The 15,900-nt window shown below is 33.8% G+C and overlaps 1 pseudogene; it reads right to left on the bottom strand.

Moving 5' to 3' along the window:
• Positions 1-1,751: 1,751 nt before the first annotated feature.
• On the bottom strand, positions 1,752-9,603 carry LOC129319783 (polygalacturonase At1g48100-like; annotated as a pseudogene).
• Between the last annotated feature and the right edge of the window lie 6,297 nt (positions 9,604-15,900).

The following is a 15,900-nucleotide window of genomic DNA, read 5'->3' as shown; positions in this document are numbered from 1 at the left end:
CAGTAACAACATGAGAATGAAAAATTTATTGTCCATAAGTGATGAGTTTCGAGAACCAGCATGACTGAGGCAAAAAATTCATCTTGATAGTCTAAGACTCAGTAAAGGAATGGCCTTCTTAAAGCCAACACTTGCAGACAATCTCAACCATACGATCACAACCAAATGAATTTTCAAAGTGCAAGTGGAGAACATGGATAAAGAAGGGAAGAGAAAAGCAATTACTCACACCAATCGAGCAAGTAAGAGTAGCATGGAGATTGGAAGGAAGCTGTTGAGCTGAGCTACCACCTTCTTAATGGTGGGACAAGTCCCTTAAACTCCGGTCTGAAATATTTCTTTCTCTTTTCACTTACTCACTCATTCCTTGCCCACAAAAATTCCCAATCGCCAAGCCACGAGTGCTCAATGCACATGCACAGCACATGATAAACTTGGACACTCTCATACGTAGTCTGCTTTCTCCATTTGTAAGATGAAAGTAATAAGCAAGGTAAGGGTGTATGATGAGCATAAGCTATATTCTAAAAGACTAGTCTATAGAATGGGAGAATCCCTTAAATTTATAAACCCCACTCAACTTGTAAAACTCCCCAATACAGATTCATGACAATGCCACTTCATGAAAAATAGACATCCTTGGCAACTTCACTCTACAACACCTCACTTGACCTTTTTTCGATCAAAACCTCTGTGGATAGCCCTTTTCATAACACCACCTCTCAATAAATGTATCCATGTAACGAGCACAAACTTAAAAAGATAGAGTTGAAGAATCCCTTGAATTTATAAACTTTACTCAACTTGTGAAGATTTTCTACGTGGAACTTATAACATAATAAATTAGTAATAAGGTGGAAAAGAATCAAATTCTCTGGACATGGTATTGGAATCGAATTCTACAGAGTTGGGATTCTTGAAAATGCATATTCAAGTGTACCAAACCTGCTTTTAAGGAAATCCTTTGCCAATTTCCTTTCCAACTTCAGGATTCCTAGATACCAAACATGGCTTGAATTTTTAGTTCCTAAAATTTTGGTCAAACATGATCAAGGCCCTAGTATTTTGAAATATAAGAGATTCAAATTGTATCGTTAAAACTTATTTTTCCCAATTTTTAAACTAATGCTTATGATTTTTTTTCTTGATAATATTGATAGAATGACAGAGTTTGGATTCTAATAAATTCATATTGATTATCAATTTTTTAATAGCAAAAAGATTTGAATCTCTAGATTTTGACAGGGAGAATAGCCTCTTCATTTTTTTCCTTCCTTTTCCTTCACTCCCCCAATCCTTATTATTTATATCGTTTTATAAAATGATTTTTTAATTATAGAATTAATGAGGGGTGAGTGCCAGACAAGTTGAGGGAAAAGGATAGGGGGAAGAAAATGAAGAGACCCCTAATCCATTTTGACATCCCATTCTTATTATTTAGATTAGCATGAGATGATTGGACCTAAACATGAATGGTAATGTATGTATAAAAAATATTGAAATAATTAACGAAATTACCGCTGAAAAAGATTATAGATTTTATAACTGTGTTTGGGTCTCTTTCAAGATATATTAATTAAATACTCCAACCTAATATTGAATTAGACCAATTCATTCGAATAAGATGCTAATTAAAACTAATTGACATACACTAACTACAACATATATGATATTCTACTTCATTAGGCTATATGGGCTCTATGCGTGTGGTACAGGACATATCCTGCTGTATAAAAAGCAACCAAAATCTACTAACTGCATTCATATGCAGAGAGCTCTCCCATTATTTCGAGCTCACCATCTCTCAAGCAATTGACGGGAGGGATTGTCATGGTTTGCTACGTCCCATAAGCATTCCAGCAAAAAGGGTCGTCCACTAATTCCCTTTCGTGTGGGAATAGCTCAACTTCTGAGAGCGTTATGTTGGTGCAGGTCACCGTGTCGCTGCAGGAAAAGTGTATGGGAGGGGTTCTCACATTGTAAGTTCCCTTTATGTTCCTGAACGACACATCCTTTACGTGCACGGTTGAAGTCTGGTTAAGGCATTCCTTTGACAGGTAGTAATACTGGTCTATGATGATGCAATTCCTCACGTTTTCCATTTGGATGCTCTTAAAGTCTAAGCCTGACACTGAGCCCATCCCTCCTTGCCATGTCTTGATCCTCAGCCCGTTGTCTGATTCTTTTATGATAGTATTACGAACAGTTATGTTTGAGACGCATGCCTGTGAATTGTGTACCCTAAGGCTTCCAATGCTGTAGACAAACACAGCACTCAGCTTAGTCCGGCATTCTCAGGATAGCGATTCATAGAAAATTAACATCGAAAGCGTTGTGTTTTATGGTGTATAATTATTGATGGCTTCTAAAACTCAACTTATATCGTAGCAGGGAAGAAGTACAAAAAGCAGAGACACGAATACTACAGCTAAGATTCATCAATTAGGGCTTTTAATTTTTGATTAGTCATGATTAGCCGGTTCAACTTCAATTTAATTAAGAGGAGATGTGTACCTAATGTCGTGGCTAGGACCACAAGTTACACCCTCTATGTCCACATTCAAGCACCCGGGTCCAATTGAGATGCAATCATCGCCTAACACATATAAAATGTACAAATTAAACTTTGATATTGTTATAAGATGTGCAAGTCCTTAGCCGTTACCATTGCTTATAATTGAATTGTATATCCCAACGGACTTGGTGTTCCCGATGTGAATTCCATCGATATTCGGGCTGAGTTTTGGTGATGAAATGGACAACTTGTCTATCAGTAATCCTTCGCAGCCATCGAACTTCATGTGAAACTTAGGACTATTTTGAATTCTGAGCCCACTCACTGCTAGATTTGAGCTCATGAAGAACCGTAGCATCTACGAACAAGAGTTAAGAAACGAGGCCAATAGAATCAATAATTTACAAACGAGCATATATAATACAACCTTGAGTTGAATTTTAACTTGTTCACTTACCGTAGGGCTATCACACGGTCCTCGCACTCTTTCTCTATCAGGACTCTAAAAATGAAATGCCATTTCACTAACAATAGGAATTAGTTCATTCAACATCAAATATGCTCAGCAAGAAACCACTGAGGGAGACCTAGCCCGTTAACAATGGGGTCAAATCAAAGCATTTATAAATGGTTAAAATGGTTACCTTGTGAGGTTTGCAGGGGAGATCCCACCATTGTTCCCCATTGCCTTTTATAGTTCCAGTCCCATTCAAAGTCATTTAGTCAAGTCGGTAAAACATAAGCCATTACTGCGGCTATCTGCTTCTGGCCAAGAGTCTGGTCCATCTGGTGGCATGAGAGTTCCATCCACCTGTTACCAATCGATCCTTTGTTAGTGGCTACATGGAAGGATTGAATCCAATTTGATAAATTCTTATAAAGAAAACTGATGTCATGTAGGAGTAAGCGATTCAACGAACATGCTTACTTGAAATACTAGCCATGGCTTGCACGAGCCTGAAAAGATGGTTGAAGTGATTTTAAAACAATAATTAGCGGGAGCTAAGATAACTCCTGACTCCACTGCACAAGCTGCTTTTCATGCTGCTCTGAATGCCTCTGTGTCATCAGCTGAACCATCTCCAATTGCCCCGAAGGATCTTACATCAAAAATACAGTCTGAAGGGGAACCTCCAGGATCAGCTGGGTATGGATCAGAAGGAACGGTAGGAGAATTTGAAGGAGGTGATGCCTCTTCTGGCTCAGAAACATGAGAAATTTCCTTGTGCTTCCGGTGATGGTGGTATCTTCCTTTAACATTTCCCAAGTTATGGAAGGAAAGAATTATTGTAATGCACATGAATAAAAAACCACGGATGAGATCTATAAGGAGCCAAGTCTCAGAGGAATTGCTCAGCCAATGTCTGTGCCAATATGGAACCACGAAAATTCTCCCAATGTCATCTTTGCATGCGAACAAAAACTCCGGCTTCAGAATCGAATACAGATGGTGGAGTTCAACTAAGAGAGAAGAATCCTAAAGGCTTTAAAACAAATAGGCATTGCACGAGCTTTCCCGAATCAGACATTTCTTATTTATATCCAGAGCATATATAGATGGCTCGGGAATCAATTCTCAACCATCAGGTTGATACGTGTCAAGTCCTATTGAAGAGCTTTTTAGCATCCTGTTAGAAAATACATAGAGGACTATCAATTGACACATTCATTTCTTTAATAAATTTATATTTATAATTACATAATACTTTATATATATATATATATATATTAAATTTTTTATATTAAATATGCTTAAAAATAATATATTCTATTAAAATAGCTTAAGTCATTTTAATATTTTGTTTTTTATCTTTCATTTTTTTCCTTCTCTCTCTCTCTCTCTCTTTGTTTTTTTGTCTTTAATTGAATGCTTTCAATTTCCAATCTTTAAACGTGGACTTCTTTTATGTTATAATATATATATATATATATATATAATTTTTTTTGTACTCAAGAAAACACTTGGACGGTTTTAAAGGCCTTATTGAACGTTAAGAGTCTGTTTGGTTTAAGGAGAAGTGAGAAGAGGGGAGGGGAGGGAGAGAGGAGCTCCCTCCTAATTTGGAAGGGAGGCTTTGGAGGGGAGGGGAAACTTTTAAAATTTTCCCTCCCCTCCTCCTAATCAAAAGAAGGAAGGGACTCCTCTCCCCCCTAACCAAACACACCCTAAGGTGTTGAAGTTGATTGGAGCAGAGTTTCCTTGTTCTTCAAGGGCATTTTCTTGAGAAGTTTATTTCTTTCAATCTAACTGCTCAATGTATTATGGTCCATCATATCTCATCCCACACCCCTCCCTCCCAGAATTCTCTAATCAGACATCAATTATTGTTAGTCATAGTCATGCCCTCTCAAAATATTTTCTCTTCTGTGCCTGTGAATATCCAGAAAGTGCATTGTAAGCGATTTTAGCTGTGAGGCTCAGGTTTTCTAGAATATCACGCTGAAACCATGGTAAGCACCTTCATTTATTGTCATTTTCTTTATTTTTTGGGGCCAAATTATCCTTTTCTTTTTTCAGTTAATTTCTATATTCTAAAATCAAGCTGTTGCCGAAAAAAATTATTATAATATTAAGTCACTGTTAACATTATTGGTGTTCACAGCATCTTTTTATCCAATTAAGTGACATCTAACGGTGGTTTCACCTGAGGAAGACTAACCAACAAAATGAAGCTTCTGAAAAATCATTATAAGATGTTACACGTGTAGCCTTACACGGTTACGGCTGTAAGCTAGAACTAGATCTACGAATCACACGATGGTGGGGTAAAGAAATCAAAAGCTTTAATAACCATGGACAGATACTACAGTATCTACTTCGTGTTTAGTCCCAGGATAAATCGTGGACAGAAGAGCCTTCGATCCTAAGGCATAGAAAACAAGGGAGGCAACCAACTTCCACACATGAATATATATATTAAGCAAGTAACTCTGGGATACAAATGTTTTAATTTGGGCTTGCATCGTCATTGGGCAATATTCTATGATTGAAGGCAATTTGTGAATCACATATCATCTACTACTAATTTATTGTGTTGTTGTTATTATTTTTGTGATTCATTTCTGATATCTTTGTCATCACAAGTCTCGAGCGCACACGTAGTCCACACAGCCACACACTTAGTTTGGCAATTGTGGGGTTGGAGAGGAATATAATATAAAACTGAGGTGTCAATTTAGGTGAATGTGGTTACGATACAAAGGCAATCGATCTCGTGACTCTTTCTTGTTGTTTAGCTCTCTGTGGCCATCAAAACAAGGAGCGCATATCAAGAGCGGGAAAACAGAACAATAACACATTCACGGGGGGAATCTATACTGTTCAATTAAATGCAAACATAAAGAACATATTGAGAGAGACCCTCATGCATGCATGTACATGAAATTATTTAATTCTACCTCTACCATTATACTAATGCATTATTTTACGTGACCATTCAAGCAAATATAGAAATTGGAGAGCTATGATAATTTGTGGCTTCACTAAGCTAGGAACAGCCCTCAGCATCTATATAGTTTCTGTGACCATGCAAAACGTGTGACTACTTTAAGTTTAACTCTGTTTATCTGAGCAAAATTTGGCATGCAACAATAAAAAATAATTATTGCCTTGTAAAACACTTACATAGAGGGTGCGGCCTTTTAGATGTAGAAAATTGAAATTACTGGGTAAGCATGCGAGTGGTTTCAACCTCTCACGTGTGTAATCTCACGGTCGAGAGTTTTAAGCAATCGCAAATTTAATAGAAGAGAAGTTTGTGATTTCGACTTTTGGAGGGATCCCGGTGCTCTGTTCATTGAAAGAGATAGAGAGATTTTGATTTTCTTTTTCTTTTGCTAAAGCAAATATGTTAGGCCTAATTCATTCTCGAAACTGGTTCGTAAAACTTAAAAACTCTGTGATCTGTCAGGTTGATGTTATCCGTGTTTAAGCATATGCATGCAATCGCTAGGCTAACTTTCTTGCCAGTTATGCATTCACTTTGGATCCGGGATCTCGTTTCTTGCAGCATCAGTCAGCGGCCTTATTTTTTTTACCACAAAAAAATGTGGTCAGCGACCTTATTCGCTTACTGTGATTTGAACCAGCTTTTATTCCCAAGTTAAACTATGATTCGTGGAAGTGGAGCATCTGATTTTTCCCAAACTTTTTAGCCTTTTCTTCCCATCTCTCAGAGAGAGAGAGAAAGTGAGAGAGAGATTCTGGTGCACCTTTTTATGCCCTGTGATACGATGCGTTGGCAACATTAGTGGTTTCCAACAAGGACAGGTGGAATCTGCTTAAGCGCACGCCTATCACGCGCGAAGTTATGGTTTAATGCTTCACGAGTCGATCCAGAAATCGTATCACAGTTCCAACTCCCAAGGTAATATTTTCACAAATTTATCCAAAAAGAAAAGGACAGTATTATCATCACATGCAGCCCTAATAAGCTGATTTCCCTTTTTCTCTGTCTGGGCTCATTGGAAGATAAAAAGGAAGAGGGAGACACGTGGAAGCTGGGGTTTCACGGAAGGATGTTTCTTTTGTGTCACGGGGGAATGGAAAGTAAGGATTAAAACATTAATTGGATTATTAGATATGGACTGATGGCTTTGTTGTAGTTCTAGTGGCTATCTCCATGAGACGTGCGGACGGCATATGAAGTTGAGCTAAACAAAACAGCGTTTGTCAGCAGAGTTTAAGATCTTGTCAAAAACCCACTAATTTAAGCAAAATACTATTTGTCTTTCATAATGATTATTATATTATAATAATGAGTTTCAGGACAAAAATGCTTTTGAACTTTTGCATGATGAGTGTTTGGTATTTTTATTTTTTTTTAAATAATGTGACCTCAAAACTTTTAAAATTGATACAATCTCCCCCCATTCATTAAATCCAAAAACATTGATGTTAAAAATGAATGAAGTTTGACCAAGCACCCCTTCCTCCTTGATCATTAGTCCATGCTGATTTTTTGCAAAGTCATGTCGTGGTCAAGACTCAGCCGAATCCTTGCCTCCAATATAGGCATGAACGGCAACTTCGCACGTAAAACTATGGCATGATAGAGGGGGCAATTGGCATGTGACCTGAGCCAAATGTTGATGCAATCATGTTGATGGAAAGTGTGTGAACAAAATGGCAGTGCGTGTGGATGTCCTCATCATCTTCGAACTCCAACAAGCAGATCACGCAGTCGTGTCAAGACTCTTCAAATTGATCCTTGGATTTGCCAGTGTAGAGGGAAAATGATATGGTCTTGAAGTTGATGATAGACTCGTTGAGACCATAAGGGGAGAAAAAGTAAGGGCCATCAAATTCCTCAAAAGGAGAATCATGAGGGAGCAGGGTAGAGAGGGGACTATGAAAGAGTGATGAGAGTGCTGGTTTCAACTTGCGGGAGGTACCAACACCTCATCTTCTAAGTAGAGGTCAGCAGGATAAGGGATGGTGGTTGGCGGAGATCATAGATCCGGTGAGTTGGCAAAGGTAGTGGCTGGGCACTTTTGACATGGCAGAAGAGGCAACTTTAGAGTACGAGAGAATAGGTATTTGTATTCAAGGTCAGAATGCCACGACAAATATTCTCCGATAAATATTTGAGGTGTTGGACCTTCACAAATTAGTTTTGAGTCCGGTTGAATTAAGTGGTTTAGGAGACCAAACCGTGAAGGGCAGTGACGAAGAAGACAGAGACCAAAAACGTTGAAGAAGAAGAAGGAAGAGAGAGGGAGCCGGGGTTAAAAATATGCTTTGGCCAAACTTCAATTTTTAACTTATCACATTTTTCATATTAATGGCAAGGCACATTAAACTTGTCTTGAAAGTTTCATGTAACATTGTTTTATATATATATATATATATATTAGGCGCCCCTCATAAAAATGTTCCTGAATATTTTTATCTTTTAATCTTATAATAAAATTAATAATTAATAATCATAATTAAATAGAAACACCCAGAGGAACATACTAGTTGGATATTTCAAGTTTGCTACTAACTAGTATCAAGTATGTTCTTGTGCATCGCATGTCAATGCATTTTAGAATATTTTTATCAAGTATATTATATTGTTAACCATAAAAATATAGTTATGTAGATTATTTATATAGTCATTATTAATGAAATTAATAAAACATACCGTTTAAATTTAAAAAAAAAAAACTACTTCTTATTTCAACAATTTTCATATCATTTAATTAAATTTTTTGAATTACTAATTAAAATTTTTGTAGCATTTAGTATCCAATCCTTCAAAATAATTTATTCAAATCATGGCACTAATATTTGGATTTTTGTATCTTTGAAATCAAGTTATTTATAAATTCATTTCATTGTTTTAGTAATTGGGGACGAAAACAAAAATTATCCTAATTAGCTTGTGCAACTTGCGTTGAACTTTTATGAATTTGTGAAGCAAGAAAAGCGATTTGAATTCATTTACCAACATAGCTAGAATAAAATGAGAATAAACACACAAGCCTATGCTTCTTTTTTCTATAAAAAAAACAGAAAATAAAGTATAGCTTTGCATGATTATTAAAAAAAGTAGGGTAAATTTACCTTGGAACTTTTCCTTCAAAGATGCCTAGTATCTTAAACTTTTGTTGGGAGTAATGTTGCCTCAGAACTCTAAAAAATGGCGCAATGTTGTCCTGCCATTAGAGTTGATCGTTTTGTCTGACTGAATTTGCCACGTGGCTGCCTTTAGAAATTAAAAAATGATAAAGGTGTAAATTTATCCTAGAGTTTTTCCTATAAAGGCACTTAGTATCCTCAACTTTTTTTTTTGGAGCAATGTTACTCCAAAACTCTCCAAAATAATGTAATATTACCTTGTTGTAGGAATTGATCATTTTATTTGACTTCATTTGCCAAGTAGTAGCCACGTGGCATTTTTTTAAAAACAAATAAAATAATGCCGTCCCCTCTCTCTTGTGTCTCAGTTACACATCGCTCTCCTTCCCTCACAGTTGGCCATTCTTCTTGTCTTCATTCCTCCTTCCTCTACCATCGGCATTTGCAAGACAAGATCTAAATAAGAAGCCTCATAGCTATCACCCATTGAGTTGTTATTTCTCCCTATTTGGCGTTGGACCATCTAAGTTGTTAATTTTTTGGATATATTGAGCTGTTCTTGAATTGTTAGATTTTTGAGTTGTGTTCTTTCCGACAACAAAAAAAGTTGTGTTCTTTATTTTCTTCCTCTCTACCTCCTATCTTTAATTGTTTTTTAATGCTTAAAATTTGGGTTCGATTGGTTTTTTATGTTAAAAATTTAAGTTTGATTTGTCATCTTATTGTTCTAAGTTATTTTATATTTTTAATGTCATGGATGAAGAAAAAGAAGAAAAAGCTGATAAGGACGAAACATTGTTTTGTTTTTTTTTAAAAAAATTCACATGGCAAGTGAAGTTAAACAAAACAATCAACTCTAATAATAGGGCAACATTGCTTCGAAAAAAAGTTCTGGATACTAAGTACCCCTAGAGAAAAAGTTTTAGGGTAAATTTGCACCTTTATCACTTTTTTAATTTTTAAAAAATGCCACATAACAAGTCCAGTCAAAACAAAACAATCAACAAATGGTTAACTCTGGTGGCAGGACAATATTACACCATTTTTTAGAATTCTAGGTTAACATTGCTTCTAACAAAAGTTTAGGATATCAAGCATTCCTAGAGGAAAAGTTTAAAGATAAATTTGCACCTTTACCCAAAAAAATATAACTTTAAAAATGCATGAAATTCTCAATAACCTTATATATATAATTGTAATTTCTATACAATTCAAAATGATATTACGCTTGAGAAAATCCAAGTTGGGGCAAAATATGAAATTGGTATGAAATAATCAATTGGCAAAGGATGCACTAATTCTTGAGAGTGTGTGTGTGTACTCATCATACCTGTAGACCTAACATGATCGTATATAAATCAAAAGACAAAATCTCTATAACAACTTTAGCATTATATATCAATATAAAAAGACAACCCCCACAATCTCATAAAATAATGTTGGGATAATTATAGCATCTCCCTTTCATTGTTGATGTTGATAATAGAGGCCAGAATTGTAATTCGGTATTCATGGTCCAAGTAAAACATGACGATGTAACCTGAATTTATGCCTGGTCCATCATTCAAAGAAGGCAATCTCTATAGGAAATTATGCCATATCCATAAATACATATTATTTACTGTTGTTGTTACTTATAACTTTAATTAAGTTATCAAGTTCATCCTAGTAATAATTGAAGAAATCATAGGTAATTTCTAAGTGTCCCGAAAATGCCTTTTTTTTTTACAACAAAAAATAATGTCTCTTCATCAAAAGCTTGTGTTAATGTAGTAAAGGTTCTAGAAATTATTATTCAATAGTTATAAAAAGTACTAGGTAAAAAAAAAGTTATAAAAAGTATGTGGTACCTAAAAAACAACCACAAAAACATAGCATCTGTTAAATTTTATAGCAAGAATAAGCTTTTAACTTCCCTTGAAAAACACAAACCCGCACGCAAAAACATGAAACCTGAATATGTAGCAAAGCTTTGAAGGCGATAACGCAAACTTAATTAACTTCACATTTTTTAATTATCAATCATCAAATCATGTGATTATTCAACAAAACATAGAGAGAATGCCCATTATCTAAATCATCAATGGACAATTACTTATATTGAAACCATTACCAATAAAGTTATTCAATCATCCTTCATCTCCGTCTTGTATCTTCTGAATTTTTGAATTATTAATCTCCTAAAAAGGGAGAATTTTCATAGAAATTAAAAAATTGTAATGTAACATAAATCAGTGTTTAAAGATAGATGTTGATAAGAAAATATGTTATTGACAATAAAGCAAGAAAATTTGCTTATTTTTGTTTAATTAGATCAAACCATTGAAACACCTTATCTGTAGATGGATCTGAAAATCAACATGTGATTGAAGAGGAAGAGACTCAAAAACTTGTGGCAAAGGAAAATAATTGGTTTGATGAAAGGTGCAAGAATATGCAATCATCATTACTACTTAGCAAACTCATTGATGTTGCTCCTCAAGTATACAATAGTTTGTAGGCATCTAATTAAAAGATAAGATCAAACAAATGACAAAAAGAAAACCTTAATGAAGATAAATCATAACAATTTTGTCTATTTTGACCTGTAAAGATATTGTAGGTATTTATCCTGGAATTGATAAGCATTTTTATTTATTTCAATAGAAAATCCACACACCAAAATCTTAGTGAGCATTAAGTATTTTGTTCTCATGCATTAACCTACCCCAATGCATTTATTAAAAGAAGAAGTGAATAATGAACTAAATCAACACCGATCACTCATAACTATACTTTATTAGTTCGTTAGTATCTAAAACAAAGAATTTATCCTTTAAAGCGGTGTACCAAATTGCCTTACTGAGGGATGGTCACTCCAAGAGTGATACTTGGATTAAATGCATATGCATATAGAAAGGGAAGAAAAAAAGAATAGGAGAGTTACAATAAAAACGAGGTTACAATGATAGGAGGAAAATTATGACCCATGATAAAGTGAGACAGATAAGGCAAAAAAAAAAAATGTAATGCTAAAAAGAAATTCTAAATAATCATGCACCTACATGTATATAATGGCTAATGGCATGATAATCGGCCATGACTTTAGAGGTAGAGATGTCATGAATTTAAAATACTAACTCTTATTAGAAATGGCAAGCATAAGTGATTTTTAACTGTTTACACTGTCTAAGGGAAAAGGGATCGTTGAGCTTCAAATCTAAGCATGTTAGAAGGTTGGTATTTTTTTTTTTTAAAAAAGAAACACATGCCATCCATAAACTTGCAGCTATATTTTTATAATTAGGGGTATATATATAATTAAAACACGCACAAATTGATATTGATAAATATATGTTATTCCCTTTAAATGAACTATTGTATTTTTTATTTACTTAGTTTGAATTCTAAAATAATTTAAGAAAATTATTTATTCATAATTAAAATTTTAAATGTAAAAACTAGAATTATATAAATTCAAATTAAGATAATGGATAATAGCATTAGGAAGTTATAAGTTTTAAAATTTTAAAATATAAATAATATATCCTTCCAATATAATTTTCTTTTTTTGGTTGTCTTTTCAATATAGTTCTCATCCAACTCTATGTGTATCGTGGAGTTAGGAGGTTTTTAGGATGCTATAATAATTTAAATAACTAGTCATATTTAAATTTAAATCTAAACTTTATAATTAGTTCAAATTGATTTGAATAAATTAAAAGAGGGATCATTGTATTAAAATATGAAATTTAATTATATGTATGAATTTAAAAAATCTCAAATTACATCATACGTGGATGGTAGGGTTGGGAAATTATTGGAATAATAAAATACTCCGAATGACTAGCTGCATCTAAAAGATAGATAATATGAATAGGAAGTTATTAGAGGGGATTGAGAAGTGGCCAGCTAAGGAATAAAATAAATTATATTCATGAATTAAAAAATAATTTCATGAATGAAATCTTGTGTGGCTTCCTAGAATTTGAGTATTTGAAGAAAGTGGCATTGTTATCCTTCCATTATATATGTACATATTAATGTCTGGTTTGATATTTTGAAAGAGTTTTGTATGAGAGTTAGATTGAAAATAAAATTGATATAAAACAATAAGAGTGAAGTTTAAAAATAAGGTTAAAGGTCATTTTTGTACTTGAAATTTTTGTGCAGGGTTTTCGAGTATCTTAAATTTAATTTTGAGTTATTTTTATCCTTGAACTTTAAAAATTCAATGCCTTCTTGTCCTACTATTCATGTGCCGCTTGTGACTGTTATTTGCTTAGCCTTTTAGAATTAAATACAGTCACTTTTGTCCTTGAAATGATTACTTAGAGATACCTAATGTTTGAACTCAATTTTTTGAACTATTTTCTTTATTAAACGTTAAAAAACCTAACCACGTATATTTCCTAACTTGGATGCTATGTAATCTAAAAAGAGTCAACAAATCGTATTCAACTAAATAGGTAATGATTGACAAGCAGAGCGTGAGTAATGGGATAACAAGACATTGAATTTTAAAAGATTTAAAACAAAAATGACCCAAAATTAATTTCAAGATACCTACAAATGCTATGAAGAAAGTTCAAAGACCCCTAACCTTTAAAAATATATTGAGTATACCTCTAAAATTATGGTATAACTTCTAATTGATATATTTAGTTGTAATTTGAAAAGATCATGATGCATTTGACAGCCAAAAAAAATGTCCTAACCCAAAGCCTAGTTATAGATCAAGCAACCATCGTATCGTCTGCTGCCACACAAACCACCGCGAAGAACTTAGAAAGCTTACATGTATTAGAGCACAATGTTGATATTAATTTCAACTTAGTAAGGTGTTGCCACATGAGCAAATTACTCTCTCTACATTACAACACGATGCATTTTCTATAAGCTTTGTTTGGTTTAAAATATAGAACATTGGGTAATTTTTATAATTATTTTCCAACCATATTCCTACTTTATTTATTACTCTTTTTGAAAATATGATGCATTGAAATTGTAATTATCATTAACAAAGCACTTATACCTGGTATTTAATAAGGGTGAAATTAAAAAGATATAATTTTTTTAAAGAAATTAAGGTTTCAACTAATAATTTTCTAAGAAATTAAGTATCACAATGTTGTCTGTCATAGAAATTTTTTTAGTCTATCACTTTGTTTTATAGATGAATTTATTTTATTTAAAATTTTTAAAGTATTTACTGGCGTTGATGTTCCTTTCATAACTTAATTGACAAAAAAAGAGTGACGTTTTGCCGTGGGCTTCTCGTGTTCTTCCCGTATACGCGTGTTAATGAAACTCGAAAATTCCCACTGCAATTCCATTTCATTTCTCCATGTGATTCTTTACTCCTACTTAGATTGTCATAAACCTGTGGACTGCTAGGACATGAAACTTTGTTTGGATTGTTCTCTGTATAGATTTGATCTAGTTCTTTGCTGTGTTCAAAAGCCATATAAGGCTTCGACGAACTTCCATGGTCATGGACTAGTTTGTATACTTTAAGATACTTAATTGTCACATTTGGATTGTTTTCACCCTTAAGTTGTTATGACAACTAACAAGATTTAGTTTGGATTTCAGCCATGCTTGCATTTTTTATTGAATTCTCATTATTGAAGAAATCTGGGCTATACGTACATGGGCTATCAACCGAGGCATTAAGAATAAGTGTCTATAAGAGTTTGTCATCAATCGTCTTCTCAACTTTAAGTCACATTTTATTGGTTGCTTGCAGCAATTGTTGAGCTTGAGCATAATTTTTTTTGTTCTTTTTGCATGAGTTCACTCTACTTGTCTATATAAATAGGGTTCCTCATTCTCCTTTTCTATGTTTTTCTTATTAGGTTCTAGTAGGTGGCTTGTACTCATCGATCTAAGATGGCTTTATTAGTCATTACTTGAAAATCAAACCTATTACTAATTATGTAGTTGGAAACTCTAGTTTTCAAAGTCCAAAAAGCTGGTATTATTATTTCTAGTATTGTGAAGTAGCATGACATATAAGTTTTTAAATCAGGCATAACTTGCCAATTGAGTAGCTATTTACTCTTTGCTATTATCATACTTTGGCACCTTTTGTTGCTTTGTTTTCTCAACCTCAGTTGCCTATAGTTTAAATGAAATTCAAACATCATTATTTCATACTTAACTTACATTCTATTTTCGTAAGATAAAGTTGTATGCTCAAATTTTGCTCATGAAACATATGTTTTTACTTCTTGATTGGAAGTGTTGACTTGCGATCTATGCAATTAAGCAAAGTGCTATTGTTACACTGCTTAAATTTTCTTTGAGGACTTCATAGTAAACGTTGACTCCAATAAATGCAATAATAGCCCCTGGAAGCAAATCATACTCATTCCTTCCCTGCAATATGATTATGACTATCATAAAGCATTGTGTCGTAAAGACTGACCAATCCAAAAAAGTATACAATACACAATTTAACAATACTTGTATGAATAACTTAATTAATATCTACGGCAGAGGAATCTAACATGAAATTCCAACTTTACCATGACCATATCATAGATATGTAGTGCTAACAATAGCAATTATGGCATGGCATAACAAACATAACCGTCAACGTTTTCAATTCATTTTATAGCAAGTTTCCTAACTATGATTTTGTGAAATATCCAACTTTCACACTCTATCTTTCATAGAACACACATAACATAATCACTGACTTCACAGGTTCATGCTTACCTAGAAACTTTACTAGTCCTAACAATGCTCTAAAGATATTTGATTGTTCCAACCAACCACAGGCAACTTCCTACTGCATCCCATCTCAAAGACATAAAGCAACTAGCAAAGACAGTTC

The sequence above is a fragment of the Prosopis cineraria genome, unplaced genomic scaffold, assembly GCF_029017545.1.
Source record: "Prosopis cineraria cultivar Desert tree isolate PC_DT_omini unplaced genomic scaffold, ASM2901754v1 PC9, whole genome shotgun sequence".
In the NCBI taxonomy this organism is placed as follows: Eukaryota; Viridiplantae; Streptophyta; class Magnoliopsida; order Fabales; family Fabaceae; genus Prosopis; species Prosopis cineraria.
Note: the sequence above shows the minus strand (reverse complement) of the source record. Positions and strands in the feature narration are given on the sequence as shown.